Raw genomic sequence first — 16,339 nt, forward strand, 5'->3', positions numbered from 1 at the left:
CCCGTACCTAATAAGGTGGCCACGAAGCGTATGTTCCTGGCCCTCTGCTGCTGCAGCCCGTCCACTTCAAGGTCCGACATGTTGCGCGTTCAGAGATATTCTGCTGCTCACCACTGCTGTAATGCGTGGTTATTTGAGTTACTGTCACCTTCCTGTCAGCTTGAACTGGTCTGTCCATTTTCCTCTGACATTTCTCATTAACAAGGCATTTTTGCCCACAGAACTGCCACTCCACTGGATGTTTTTTTGTTTTTCTCATCGTTCTCTGTAAATTCTAGTGGCTGCTGTGTGTGAAAATCCCAGGAGATCAGCAGTTTCTGAAATACTCAAACCACCCCGTCTGGCACCAACAATCATTCCTCAGTCAAAGTTACTTGGATCACATTTCTTCCCCATTCTGATGTTTGGTCTGAACAACAACTGAACCTCTTGACCATGTCTGCATGCTTTTATGCATTGAGTTGCTGCCACATGATTGGCAGATTAGATATTTGTATTAACCAGCAGGCGTGCAGGTATACCTAATAAAGTGGCCACTGAGTGTACTTCTCTGTCACTTTAGCATGGTCATCGTCATGGAGTTTTACAGTTCTGTGAGTGTTTTCTTACTCCAAACACCCGGGCCTTTCACCATGTCAACAGCTAGTGTCACTGGGGATGTTTTCACTGGGTGTTCATTTCTAGTTCTTTTGGCAAGAAGACATGTAGTCCTCTGGATGTGACAGAAAAGGAAGGACTTCAGAAGTTGGGGGCTGAAAGATCAGCTTTATTTGAAACAGGCAGATTGACCCACACATTGCAATGCATCATTTGCATCAACAACCAGTACAGTAAGAGGATGTGCTGGGGGACAGCCCACAAGTGCCTCCATGCTTCCAGTGCCAACACCGAATGCACTCAACTTAGTAACCCTAGCCCATACAGCATGGAAACAGGTCCTTCAGGTCTAACGTGCCTACACCACCAAATTATACCTGCAAGACTAATTAACCTACTAACCCGTACGTCTTTGGAATGTAGGAGGAAATCAGATCACCCGGAGGAAACCCACAAAGTGATAGGGAGAACGTACAAACTCCTGGTGGGAATTGAACCGCAATCTTACAGCTGGCACTATAAAGCGTTACGCTCACCTCCACACTACTGTGCTGCCCTTAAACTGATGCACCTGCATGGGGTAGGTTTACGGTACTTTGAAAGTCTTGATCAGATACCAACACTTACATCACCAGCTGCAGCAGGACCTCAGTGGTGAGGGGTGCGTCACCTGAACCATCAGATTCCACAGATGCTGCCTGACTTAGATTCAGAGTCATAGTAAAGTATAGCACAGGATCAGACCATTCAGCCCATCTAGTCCATGCTGACTATTTAAACAATCTATACCCATTGATCTGCACCAGGACCATAGCCCTCCATACCCCTACCATCCATATGTTGAAATCGAGCATACATGCACCACCTGTGCTGGCAGCTCATTCCACACTCCCACAATCCCTGAGTGACAGAGTGTCTCCTCATTAACCCCTTAAACTTTTCACCTTTAACTCTTAAGCCATGATCTCTTGCTGAAGTCCCACCCAACCTCAGTGAAAAATGCCTGCTTGCATTTACCCAATCTATACCCCTCATAAGTGTGTATACTTCTATCAAATCTCCTCTCAATCTTCTAAATTCCAAGGAATAAATTCCAACCTACTCAACCATTCCCTATAACTCAGGTTCTCCAGTCCTGGCAATATCCTTGTAAATTTTCTCTGTACTCTTATTTCTTCAGCGGTTTGATTGGGGCACGACTGCTCAAGCTGGTGGATGTCAGCCAGTAAGAACAGTGAGAAGAGTTTAAAAGGAGACAGCTTTATAGAGCAGGCAGCAGAATAGAGGGAGATAGAGTAGGAAGGCTTTGGCTCAACTGGGCTTCGGCGATAACGGGTCAAGGAGAGGTAGGTTATCTGGGCAGAATACAGACAGGAAGTATGTGTGTGAGGCCGGTGTTCTGTGCTCGGTGTCAGATGTGGGAAGTCTGGGAGACTCACAGCCTCCTGGACGGCCACATCTGTACCAGGTGCGTCGAGCTACAGCTCCTTAGGGACTGCATTAGGGAACTGGAGATGCAGCTTGATGACCTTCACCTGATCAGGGAGAGTGAGGAGGTGATAGATAGGAGCTATAGGCCGGTAGTCACACCGGGGCCTCAGGAGACAGATAAGTGGGTAACAGTCAGGAGAGGGAAGTGCAGAAATCATTGATACTGCTTACTCTCATTTGACCTGAACCCAGACCATAGGCCTCCATACTCCTACCATCTGGGTACTTATCCAAACTTCTCTTAAACGTTGAAATCAAGCTCGCATACACCACTTGTGCTGGCAGCTCGTTCCACACTCTCACCATCCTCTGAGTGAAGAAGTTTCCCCTCATGATCCCCTTAAACACTTCACCTTCACCCACGACCTCTAGCTCTAATCTCACCCAACCTCAGTGGAAAAAGCTGCTTGTATTTACCCCTCATAATTTTGTATACCTCTATCAAATATCCTCTCAATCTTCTACGTTCCAAGGAATAAAGTCCTAACCTATTAGAACTTTGAAAAGGATCAAGGATGATCCCTGGGGTATGTCTAGTCTGGTGGTATTTATAGACATGCCTAGGCATCATCCCTGATGAAGTTGGAAGAGTTTGTCATGGAAACATTGGTTAAAATCAATACCTGTAACTGGCAGGAAGCCCAAGAAGAGTTTATTCATATTTAATCTTTTTTATCTTTCCTTATAACTCAGGTCCTCCAGTCCCAGCAACATCTTTGTAAATTTTCTCTGTATTCATTCAACCTTATTTACATCTTTCCTGCAGGTAGGTGGACCAAAACTGCACACTATACTTCAAATTAGGCCTCACTAACATCTTATACAAGTTCAACATAAAATCCCATCTCCTGTATCCAATACTTAGATTTATGAAGGCCAATGTGCTAAAAGCTTTCTTCATGAACCTTGTGATGCCACTTTCAATGAATTCTGGACCAGTTTTCCCAGATTCCTCTGTTCTACTACACGCCTCAATGCCCTACTGTTCACTGTGTAGTTGTTGTTGCTTGTAATGGTCATTATTGTTGCTTGTGTTGTTCTGCTGCACATTGTGGACATGCTACATTGGAAAGTGTGCGGGCTGTCCTCAGCACACCCTTTAGTTGGTTGTTAAGGAAATGACATTTGTTTCAATGTACATGTGATTAATAAATTTAGCTGACTCTGAATTGAAACCTGATTCTGAAAGTAAATAAGCAAAATGGAAGGAGTCTTCTTAAAAATGCCATTTGAGGTCCTAGTGGAAGGCTGAGCGGAAATAGTTGGCACTGTTAACCTTATCCTTGGACTGAAGTTGGACTGAAAAGGAGGAGAAGATGGCGGCAAACAGCAGCGTGCGCGGCCTCTCCGGTGAATGATATTTGTAATCTGTCAAGTAGGGGACTGTGCACAATTCTGATTTGATGGAGACGGACGTGAGAGTACGGAGGAACATCTGGAAAACTTCTGAATTGCCCGCTTCGCTGCCGCTGCTACTGTGTGGTAACCGGAATCTCCAGAGCAGAAGGACCCGAATCCTCGGCTTTGCTTGTTTTAGCGGCCGGGGCTAGGTCGAAGGCGCTCAGCAGAGGATGGTGCTTGGGAGGCTGCATCGGAGGGGCTGGTCAGAGGCTCGAAGTTTTTGGACTGACGGACTGTGTCGGCTGTGGTCGGCTGCTTCCAAGACATCGGCAAGTTGACGGTGCCTGAAGGTTTATGGCAGGGAGTTCCTCCCTTTTGCTGCCTGCTATCGGGGACTTGAGAGTCGATTGACTCGGGGACTTTGAGACTTTTTTACCGTGCCCATGGTTTGTTCTTCATCAAATTATGGTATTGCTTTGCACTGCTGTAACTATATATTATAATTATGTGGTTCTGTCAGTGTTAGTCTTTGGTTTGTCCTGTTTTCTGTGATATCACTCCGGAGAAACGTTGTATCATTTCTTAATGCATGTATGCATTTCTAAATGACAATAAAAGAAGACTGAATGTTCTCATAATCTAAAAAAAAGTTATACATTAACACACCACCCACCATTCCTCACTCTCATTCCACTATTTAAAGCTGAGAATTAAAAACCTTAATATAATTTGTTTTCTCTGAACACACTTGTTAAAGCGTCACGCTCAGTAAGTATCCAATTAAAGTATCGTGTAGGAGGCTGCACAAATAACTCTGAACTACCTGCAAAACCAGAGACGCCCTAAAGCTCACAAGTGCCAACTCTACATTACTTTGAATATTAATACCTCAGAATCACCTCCAGGACCTGATTAACATTTGCAGATTTCCATCGGAGCTGCTCACATTAGTCACTTTTTTAATGACACACCGGAAGCTGCAGAAAGTTGTAAGCTCAGTCAGCTCTATCATGGGCACGAACTTGTGTAGCATTCAGGACATTTTTTTTGGTGTGTGCATGCATGCCTTTGCGGCTGCGTGTGTGCATGTGTTCATGCGTGTGCGATGTTGGCAGGACGATGTCTTTTTCGTGCCTTTACAAGGTGCGGAGCGAGACAGAGAAACTGTGTGGTGCGCCACTCCTCACACAGGCATTTCACAGTATATTTCCCTTTATTCTACGAGGTCGAGTTACGATCTCGACACTCAACCCAGCACGGATGGAAAGTGTACTTGGGAGCAGCCCCGACTGGGTTCGAACCCAGGAACCTCCGTTCCAGAGTCCGGCGCTGATGTCATTGTGCCACCAGCCGGCCCATTCTGGACATCTTCAAGGAGCGATGCCTCTAAAAGGCAGCGTCCATCATTAAGGACTCCTATCACTCGTGATATGTCCTCTTCTCAAGAGGTACCTGAAGGCACACACACAATGATTCAGGAACAGCTTCTTCCCCTCTGCCATCAGATTTCTGAATGGACAATGAACCCATGAACACTACCTCACTGTTGTTTAATTTAACTATTTTATATATATACATACTGTAATCCACAGTTTTTTTCCTATTATTATATATTACAATGTACTGCTGCTGCGAAAACAACCAATTTCACAACATATAAGGTTGATATTAAAGCTGATTCTGATTAGTTTAAAACAACCAATTTCACAACATATAAGGTTGATATTAAAGCTGATTCTGATTAGTTTAAAACAACCAATTTCACAACATATAAGGTTGATATTAAAGCTGATTCTGATTAGTTTATGAGACCATAAGACATTGGAACAGAATTAGGCTATTCAGCCCATCGAGTCTGCTCTGTCATTCCATCATGGCTATCATCCCTGTCAACCCCATTCTCCTGTCTTCCCCCTGTAACCTTTGACACCCTGCCTAATCAAGAACCTATCAAACTCTGCTGCAAATATACCCAATGACTTGGCCTCCACAGCCGTCTGTGGCAATCAACCCCACAGATTCACCAGCAACTGACTAAATAATCTGTAAGAATTCAAGTCCTCTAATTTCCAAACTAAAACATAAGATGCTGAAAATTAATCAGAATGGCATATAACATTGTAAGAGCTGGCAGTCCAGACTCGTGGTTAATGATGGGCATCAAGGTAACTTGCAAGGGACAGGTCTGAAGATGCAAAAAATGATTTACTGCAGATTTCACAGGGTTAATTACCCGTCACATCTGGAGGACAGCATGCCTTCCCAGCAAAGAAGCAAGAAATGAACACCCGGTGAAAACATCCCCAGTGACACCAGCTGTCAATGCGGTAAAAGACCCAGGTGCTTGGAGTAAGAAAACACCCACAGAATTGTAAAACTCCATGAAGATGACCACGCTAAAGTGACAGAGAAGTACACTCAGTGGCCACTTTATTAGGTACACCTGCACGCCTGCTGGTTAATACAAATATCTAATCAGTCAATCATGTGGCAGCAACTCAATGCATAAAAGCATGCAGACATCGTCAAGAGATTCAGTTGTTGTTCACACCTAACATCAGAATTGGGAAGAAATGTGACCCAAGCCACTTTGTCTATGGAATGATTGTTGGTCCCAGATGGGGTGGTTTGAATATCTCAGAAAATGCTGATCTCCTGGGATTTTCATGCACAACAGTCTCTAGAGTTTACAGAGAATGGGGCAAAAAAATAAAAATCATAAAGCAAGTGGCATTTCTGTGGGTGAAAACATTGTGTTAACAAAAGAGTCAGAGGAGAGTGTCCAAACAGCTTCAAACTGATAGGATGGCAACAGTAACTCAAATAACCACGCATTACAACAGTAGAGTGCAGAAGAGCATCTTTGAATGCATGACATGTGGAGCCTTGAAGGAGATGGGCTACAGCAGCAGAAAACCACTCCTGTACCTATTAAGGTGTTCCTCGAGTGTATGTAGTATTTTCGGAGTATTATGTGAAGTTCTGGTCATCTACCCACAGGCAATGTATCAACAACATTGAAAGAGTACAGAGAAAATTTACACGGAAAACTTACGAAGATTTGAAGACCTGAGTTATTGGAAAAGGTTGAATGGGTTAGGATTTTATTCCCTTGAATATAAATGATTGAGAGATTTGATAGAGGTATACAAAATATAGGGGTATAGATAGGGTAAATGCAAGCAGGATTTTTCCACTGAGGTTGGGTGAGACTAGAGGTTAAGGGTGAAGGGTGAAATGTTTCAGAGGAACATGAGGGGGAACTTCTTCACTCAGATGCTGGTGCGAATGTGGAATGAGCTGCCAGCAGAAGTGGTGAATGCAGACTCAATTGCAACACTTAAGAGAAGTTTTTAATAGCACACAGGAAGTTGAAAACTCAGTCAGCTGGATGGGAGGGGTGAGGAGGGCAATGGTTCAGGTGCGGGTCAATGAGATTAGGCAGAATCACAGTTCAGTACGAACTAGATTGGCCGAAGGGCCTGTTTCTGTGCTTATAGTGCTCCATGACTCAAATTTCAAAAACTTTCAAAACATTCTAAAACTATAAGATTATATTAACTCTAAAAATAAGGCTAATAACTTAATGTAATAAAATACTTAAAATATACTTAAATAAAATAACTCTTCAAAAACATAAAATTATAGCTGTTCCGGTCCATTGTCCTCTCCTATCAGATTCCTTCTTCTGTCCTTTTCCTTTCCCACCCATCACCTCCCAGATTCTCACTTCATTCCCCCTTTTCCCACTTCCTGAGAAAACTAAAGAAATTTGGCCTGTCCCTTAAAACTCTCACTAATTTTTATAGATGCACCGTAGAAAGCATTCTTCTAGGGTGCATCACAACCTGGTATGCAAGTTGTCCTGTCCAAGACCAAAAGAAGCTGCAGAAGATCGTGAACACGGCGCAGCACATCACACAAATCAATCTTCCGTCCGTGGCCTCACTTTACACCGCACGCTGTCAGAGCAGTGCTGCCAGGATAATCAAGGACACAACCCACCCAGCCAACAGACTCTTCATCCCTCTTCCCTCCGGGAGAAGGCTCAGGAGCTTGAAGACTCGTACGGCCAGATTTGGGAACAGCCTCTTTCCAACTGTGATAAGACTTCTGAACGGATCCTGACCCGGATCTGGGCTGTGCCCTCCAAATATCCGGACCTGCCTCTCGGTTTCTTTGCACTACTTTACTTCCCATTTTTCTATTTTCTATTTTTGATTTATAATTTAAATTTTTAATATTTACTAACTTTAACTATTTTTAATATCTTTAATATTTAATATTTGTAATCCAGGGAGTGTGAAGCGCAGAATCAAATATCGCTGTGATGATTGTACGTTCTAGTACCAATTGTTTGGCAACAATAAAGTATAAAGTATCTTCCCCCTCACCTGGTCTCATCTGTCACCTGCCAGGTTGTACTCCTTCCTCACCCCCACCTTTTTATTCTGGCTTCTTTCCCTTCCTTTTCAGTCTTGATGAAGGGTCTCGGTCCAAAATTGTTGTCTTTTTCCTCCCCTCCATAGATGCTGAGTTCCTCTAGTATTTTGTGTGTGTTGCTCAAGGTTCCCAGCATCTGCAGAATCTCCGATGTCAAAGTAAGCGCCTTCTTGTTCACACAGGGCCTCAAATGCCCCCACCAGTGTCTGGGGTGACACAAACTATGTTAGAACTACTTTTGTTGAATGGATTAACCTTAACCTCATCTGGTAATATACATACAACACACACAAAATGCTGGAGGAACTTCTGCCAGCCAGGCAGCATCTATGGAAAAGAGTACAATTAACATTGAAGACCGAGACTCTTCATCAGAACCTGTTGCTGCTTGACCTGCTGAGTTCCTCCAGCACTTTGTGTGTGTTGCTTGGATTTCCAGCATCTACAGATCGTCCCTTGTATGTGACAGTAACATATACACTCAATGGCCACTTTATTAGGTACAGCAGTCGAACCTGGCGTGTTCTGCTGTTGCTGCTGTAGCCCATCCACTTCAAGGTTTGACACGTTCTGCATTCAGAGATGCTTTTCTGCACACCTCTGTTATAACAGGCAGTTATTTGAGTTACTGTCGCCTTCCTGTCAGCTTGAACCAGTCTGACCATTCTCCTCTGACCTCTCATTAACAAGGCATTTTTGGCCACAGAACTGCCACTCACTAGATTTTTTTTTTGCCTCTCACACCATTCTCTGCAAACTTTAGAATCCCAGTAGATCAGCAGTTTATGAGACATTCAAACCACCCCCTCTGACACCAATAATCATTTCATAGTCAAACAAATAAAAAGAGGGGTAGCTCAGGCAGAACGGCCAGTGAGTGAGTGGGCCAGTGAAGGAGGGGAGCTTTGAGGCTTTGGCTCGAGAGGCTTCGGCAAACAGAGGCTAAGGACGAGCTTGCTCCCAGTGAGGTAAGGCCGGGTAAGTTCCTTTAATTAATTTAATTAACTTAGAAGTTGGTAATGAAGGCAGTAGATAGGGCAGTCCAGTGCTCCAATTGTAAGATGTGCGAAGTCAGGGACAGCACAATTGTCTCTCATGACTACACCTGCAAAAGGTGCATCCAGCTGCAGCTCCTGTTAAACTGAGTTAGGGAACTAGAGCTGGAACCGGATGAACTTCGGATCATTCGTGAGGCAGAGGTAGTAATAGATTGGAGTTTCAGGGAGACAGTCACCCCTAAAAGTCAGGAGACAGGTAACTGGGTTACTCTCAGGAGAGGGAAGGGGAATAGACAGAAAGAGCAGAGCACCCCTGTGGCCATTCCCATCAACAATAAGTATACTGTTTTGGATACTGTTGGTGGGGCAACCTACCAGGTACAAGTTGTAGTGGTCGCGTCTCTGGCACCAAGACTGGACCCTCAGCTCAGAAAGGAAGGAGGGAAAAGAGGAGAGCAGTAGTGATAGGGGATTCGATAGTTAGGGGGACAGATAAGAGGTTCTATGGGAGAGATCAAGAATCCCAGATGGTCTGTTGCCTCCCTGGTGCCAGGGTCCGCGATATCTCGGATCAAGTTCTCGGTATTCTCAGGAGGGAGGGTGAGCAGCCAGATGTCGTGGTCCATGTGGGGACCAATGACATAGATAGGAGTAGGGATGAGGTACTGAAGAAGGAATATAGGAGGTTAGGAAAGTTGTTAAAAAGCAGGACCTTAAGGGTGGTAATCTCAGAATTGCTGCCTGTGCCACAAGACAGAGAGGGTAGGATTAGGAAGCTATGGCAGATGAATGTGTGGCTGAAGAGTTGGTGCAGGGGGCAGGGGTTCAGATTTCTGGATCATTGAGATCTCTTCTAGGGAAGGTCTGACCTGTACCAAAAGGACGGGCTACACCTGAACTGGAAAGGGACCAATATCCTGGCAGGCTGGTTTGCTAGAGCTGTTGGGGAGGGTTTCAACTAGATTGGCAGGGGGGTAGGATTCAGAATGTGAGTGCAGAGATTAGGGTAGAAGGACAAGGGTATGATGCTATGTCTTCTGAGTTGGTGAGGAATGACAGGCAGGGGACAAAACGTAAATGTAGCTGGTTAAAAGGGTTGAAATGTTTCTATTTCAACGCTAGGAGTATTAGGAATAAAGGGGATGAACTTGGAGCACGGATCAGTTCGTGGAACTATGATGTTGTGGCCGTTACTGAAACTTGGCTGGAGGAAGGGCAGGATCGGCTGATGCAGGTACTGGGGTTTAGGTGTTTTAAAAGGAATAGGATGGGAGGTAGAAAAGGGGGGGAGTAGCATTACTGGTCAGGGATAGTATCACAGCTATAGAAAGGGAGGACGCTGCAGGGGGAGTGTCCACTGAGTCAGTGTGGGTGGAAGTCAGAAATAGGAAGGGATCAATCACTATGCTGAGAGTAGTCTATAGGCCCCCAAATAGCCCTCGGGACACCGAGGAGCAGATTAAGTAGTCAGGTTTTAGAATGGTGCAGGAAACACAGGGTTGTAGTTATGGGTGATTTCAACTTCCCTCATATTGACTGGCACCTCCTGACTGCAAGGGGGATAGATGGGGCTGAATTTGTGTTCAAGGAGGATTCCTGACACAGTATGTGGACCAGCCAATGAGAGGAGAGGCCATACTGGATCTAGCTCTGGGTAATTAACCTGGTCAGTTGGCAGACAAAATGGGAAAGTGCTTAACTGGGGAAGGGCTAACTATGAAGGGATGAGGCAGGAACTAGCGAGAGTAAATTGGAAACAGATGTTCAAGGGTGAAAGCACAGAAGTAACGTGGAGGAAGTTTAGGGACCACTTGTGCAGGGTTCAGGATAGGTTTGTATGACTGAGACAAGGAAAAAATGGTAGGAAAAAGGAACCGTGGCTGACGAAACACATGAGGCAACTCATCAAGAGGAAGAAGGAAGCATATGTTAGATATAAGAAGCAGGAAGCAGGAGGGGCTCATGAAAACTATAGGGTAGCCAAGAAGGAGCTTAAGAAAGGACTTAGGAGAGCTCGAAGGGGGCATGAGAAGGCCTTGGCATGTAGGATTAAGGAAACACCAAGGCATTCTATGCGTATGTGAAGAACAGAAGGATGACAAAGATGAAGGTGGGGCCACTAAAGGATAAAGAAGGCAACATGTGCCTGGAGGCGGAGGAGGTTGGGGAGGTCCTAAATGAATACTTTGCTTCAGTATTCACAAGCGAAAAGGACCTTGATCAGGGTGAGGTCGAAATAGAACAGGGCTGTGTGTTGGACAATGTGGAGATTAAGGAAGAAGCAGTGTTGGATCTTCTTAAAAACAGAAAGATTGATAAGTCCCCAGGGCCAGACATCATATACTCCAGGTTGCTGTGGGAAGTGAGAGAAGAGATTGCTGGAGCAGTAGCTATGATCTTTGGATCCTCTTTCGCTGCAGGGGAGGTGCCGGAGGATTGGAGAATGGCAAACGTAGTTCCCTTGTTTAAAAAAGGTAATAGGGAGAATCCTGGGAATTATAGACAGGTGAGTCTTATGTCGGTGGTCTGCAAATTATTGGAAAGGATTCTTAAGGATAGGATCTACAAGCATTTGGAGAAGTACAGTTTACTCAAGGATAGTCAACATGGCTTTGTGAAGGGAAGGTCGTGCCTCACAAGCCTAATCGAGTTTTTTGAAGAGGTAACAAAAGAAATTGATGAGGGTAGGGTGGTAGATGTGGTCTATAAGGATTTTAGCAAGGCATTTGACAAGGTCCCCCATGAGAGACTATTCCAGAAAGTCATGAGGCATGGGATCAGTGGAACCTTGGCTGTTTGGATAAAAAAATTGGCTTACAGGAAGAAAGCAGAGGGTAGTAGTGGAAGGGAAGTATTCTGCCTGGAGGTTGGTGACTAGTGGAGTGCCGCAAGGATCTGTCCTGGGACCCCTGCTCTTTGTGATTTTTATAAATGACCTGGATGAAGAGGCAGAAGGATTGGTGAGTAAGTTTGCAGATGACACGAAGATTGGAGGAGTAGTGGATGGAGCTCTAGGTTGTTGAAGGTTACAAGAGGATATAGACAGGATGCAGAGTTGGGCAGAAAAGTTGCAGATGGAGTTCAATCCAGATAAGTGTGAGGTGATGCATTTTGGAAGGACAAATCAGAAGGCTGAGCACAGGGTTAATGGTCGGTTACTTAAGACCGTGGATGAACAGAGGGACATTGGGGTTCAAATCCATACATCCCTCAAGGTCGCTGCACAGGTTGATAGAATAGTTAAGGCGGCCTATGGGATGCTAGGCTTCATTAATAGGGGGATTGAGTTCAAGAGTAGAGAATTTAAAAATGCAAACACAAGGAAATCTGCAGATGCTGGAATTTCAAGCAAATCACATAAAAGTTGCTGCCTGGCCTGCTGCATTCACCAGCAACTTTTATGTGTGTTGTTCAAGAGTAGAGAGGTCATGTTACAACTCTACAAATCTCTGGTGAGACCACACTTAGAGTTCACCAGCAACTTCGATGTGTGTTGCCACATTTAGAGTATTGTGTTCAGTTCTGGTCACCTCATTATAGGAAGGATGTGGAAGCTATGGAGAGGATGCAGAGGAGATTTACCAGGATGTTGCCTGGATTGGAAAACAAGTCTTATGAGGCAAGGCCAGCAGAGCTGGGACTTTTCTCTTTGGAGCGTAGAAGGATGAGAGGGGACTTGATAGAGGTCTACAAGATTATGAGAGACTATAGATTATAGGATGGATAGCCAGTACCTGTTTCCCAAGGCACGGATAGCAAACACCAGAGAGCATATGTACAAAGTTAAGGGAGGGAAGTTTAGGAGAGACATCAGGGGTAAGTTTTTTACACAGAGGGTTGTGGGTGCCTGGAATGACTTGCCAGCCAGGGATGGTGATGGAGGCTAAAACATTAGGGGTATTTAAGAGCCTCTCGGACAGGCACATGGATGAAAGAAAAATAGAGGGTTATGGGGTAGTGTGGGTTTAGTACTTTTTTTAAAGGAATATATGGGTTGGCACAACGTCGAGGGCCGAAGGGCCAGTACTATGCTGTAGTATTCTAGTGTCTAGTGTCTAATATCACATTTCTTCCCTATTCTGATGTCTGGTCTGAATGACAACTGAACCTCTTGACCATGTCTGCATGCTTTTATGCATTGAGTTGCTGATATTTGCATTAACATACAGGTGTACCTAATAAAATGGTCACTGAGTGTTTTTTTTATCTTCCTTTTGAGAATCTGTGGTGATTTTCCACCACTTTCCGTTTATTTGAGATTTTTTTCATCCTGTCCTGGCAATAATGGATGTAAGTGAAGATTTGAAAAGATGAGCTTCTGACCTTACCCTGCAGAAGGAGGTGTGTGCTTTCCTCAGTCTGTAGGCTGTGGACTGTAGAGAGCAGGCTGATGGAACAGAGACATTGTGTCACACAGACCAATCCGAAGCTATGGTGTCAGCGGATGAAACCAACATTCTTCCACCTGCACCATGGAAGGAAGGAGAGTTTACAGTCGGCCACTGATGTGACACCTCAGGTTATTAAAACAAAATGAAAGAAGGTATTTAGCAGGCCAGGCAGCATCTATGGAAGAAAGTACAGTCAGTGTGTGTTGCTTGGATTTCCAGCATCTGCAGATTTTCTCTTGTTTGTGGTTTATTTATTCATTTTATTTAGAGATTAGCACAAATCAGGCCCTTCCGGCCCAATGAGCCAAACTGCCCAGCCCTAGACTAATCACAGGAAAACTCTTAACCTCAAACCTCTGCTGCTTTGTGGCTATACCCACTCATAAGGGAATCTCTGGGAGTAAACCCTAAGGAATAATCCATAGCTGGAGTCCCTAAGACAGTCCTACATTGAGATCAACACTGACTGGCAACTCCTGCAACACTGCTGGTGCCAACTGCATCAGTCTCTGCCGTCCCTTTGGGTTCATCAGCTGCGTGGAGAGGGAGAGCCTGCTGCATGGACAACAATTTGCTCTCCATATCGCACTACCATGGCTTGAGTATCATGTATAGTTAGGACACAATATCTATGGTTGACCCCGACCAACGGAAGGCCTCATGATCACAGGACTGGGGTATATCGGCTGCCCAGGGAGGGGTAGCACCTCCGGTGAAGGGGCTTGTCATATCCATTCCGAGGCAGCTCACTCACCTTTGGGCCCCACTCAGATCTCACCTGTGGCTCCAAGTGACAGTGGGTAACCCAGCTGAGTGTAGTCAGCAGGTCTCATACCCCGGTGAGATAAAGACATGCCTGTGCTGGCATGTGAAGTCAGCTCCAGCAGACCGGGCTGATGAGATCCATCCAGGAAGGCGCTTCATGGAGAGTGAAGGACATGACAAGGCACAGCACAAGTCATGGTCATCCACTGCAACCAAGGAAGACTCCAGTTTGTGATCATGCTCACACAATTGGACCCAGACTTCCAAGGTTGAGAGAGTACAATGTCTTTCCCACTTTAAAAACTCTCCCACACAGGTCTCTTGTCACTGTTGCACACAATGGACAACCAACAATCACAGGATAATTTAACATGACCAATCAATCTGCTGTGCTCTTTAGATTGTGGGAGGAAACCAGAGCACCTGGTGAAAACCCATGTGTACACGGGAAAAACATACAAACTCCTTACAGAGCACGCTGGAGCTGAACTCCAAGTGCCATCACACTGACTGGCATGTTCTCACAAAGACACAAGAGAGACTCTGCAGATGCTGAAAATCTGGAGCAGCGCACAAACACACACACACACACACACACACACACACCACACACACACACATACACACACAAACACACACACACACATACGTACACACACACACACACACACACACGCACACACACACACACACAAACATACGTACACACACATACGCGCACACACACATGCACACACACACGCACAAACACACACACACGCACACACGCACGCACACACAAACACACACACACACACACACAAACACACACACACACACAAACACACACACACACACATACGTACACACACACAAACACACACACGCGCGTGCACACACACACACACACACACACACACACACACACACAATACTGGAGAAACTAAGAGCAGGAGTTCCAGAATCTGTTCTGGGACCCCAGTTCTTTGTGATTTTTATAAATGACTTGGACGAGCAAGTGGAAGGCTGGGTTAGTAAGTCTGCAGATGTCACAAAGGTTGGTGGCGCTGTGGATGGTGTAAAGTCGTCATAGGTTATAACAGGACATTGACAGGATGCAGAGCTGGGCTGAGAAGTGGCAGATGGAGGTGAACCCAGAAAAGGGTGAAGTGATTCACTTCGGAAGGTCAAACTTGAAGGAAGAATACAGAGTTAATGGTAAGAATCTTAGGATTGTGGAGGGACAGAGAAATCTTGGAGTCCACGTCCCTTTAAGTTGCAGTGCCAAGCTCAAGAGCTGAGAGGTAATGTTGTAGCTCTATAAAACCCCGGTTAGACCACACTTGGAGTATTGTGCTCATTCTGGTCACCTCATTATAGGAATGGTATGGAATCATTACAGAGTGTGCAGAGGAGATTTATCAGGATGCTGCCTGGATTACAGAACATGTCTTATGAGGATAGGCTGAGCGAAGGAGGCAGGAGAATCAGAGGTGCCTTGACAGAGGTTTACAAGAGGCATATCCAGTGGACAGCCTGAGAATTTTTCCCAGGGTAGAAATGGTATAACAGGGTGGGGGAAGGGCTGCATAATTTTAAGGTGAGTGGATAAAATACACTGTGTAATAGTCTGATTTGTCTGAACACTATGGAAGGCGGGTTTTTCACTGCATCTCAGTATGTGCGACAATAATAAACCAATATTAATTCCAGCACTTGAATGTGACCTTTCTTACGCAACAAGCAACCCAAGGATCTCATTAAAGGAAATCATGCCCTTCCTCATTTCGATGCTCCATTATACAGCAAGATAAAGAGTCACCACACTGACTGGTTTTAATGTGATGGGAGAATGTTTAACACCAAAGGATGTTTCCCTTGAAATACAGAGCTATGTTGTTTGAGTTCTCATAGAATGTCTTCCAATAAAGTTAATTAACAGAGACAGCAAAGCTGAGACATTCTATTAGCAGCCAATCAAGCAATGCTGATTTAATTGCAATTGATAATATATCTGCAGAAAATGTCTTCCTTCTAACACATTGTTTTTTATAACATACTTCCTGAGGCTAATACTAAATCTGAGACATAAACAGGACACCTCTGACCTCTATGCACCAGTCCCTACAGCTTCTGCACTTTATTTTATGAACAATAACTCACTGTTATCACCCTCTTCTTGCACAACTTACGCAATTTTTAATATGTATTTTATAGTATATTTTATGTATTGCAGTGTACTGATGCCACAAAACTGCAAATGACAGTGATAGTAAACCTGATTCTGATTATTTTCATTAATGATTTAATACATTTAAATTTAATTATTAAAAT

At 44.6% G+C, this 16,339-nt stretch overlaps 1 protein-coding gene across 4 annotated transcripts in view; it reads right to left on the bottom strand.

Moving 5' to 3' along the window:
- The window catches only part of LOC140188204 (syntaphilin-like), a 53,726-nt gene that overhangs the window by 25,280 nt on the left and 12,107 nt on the right, over positions 1-16,339 (bottom strand). For 3 of the 4 annotated variants that reach the window (XM_072244266.1, XM_072244282.1, XM_072244248.1), the window contains exon 2: positions 13,199-13,335. The exons of the other annotated variant lie outside the window; for it this stretch is intronic. The gene's annotated coding sequence lies outside the window, so the exon portion shown is untranslated. The remainder of the gene's footprint in view (positions 1-13,198; positions 13,336-16,339) is intronic. 4 annotated transcript variants of the gene reach the window in all.

This window comes from Mobula birostris, chromosome 2 (genome assembly GCF_030028105.1).
Source record: "Mobula birostris isolate sMobBir1 chromosome 2, sMobBir1.hap1, whole genome shotgun sequence".
Taxonomy (NCBI): Eukaryota; Metazoa; Chordata; class Chondrichthyes; order Myliobatiformes; family Myliobatidae; genus Mobula; species Mobula birostris.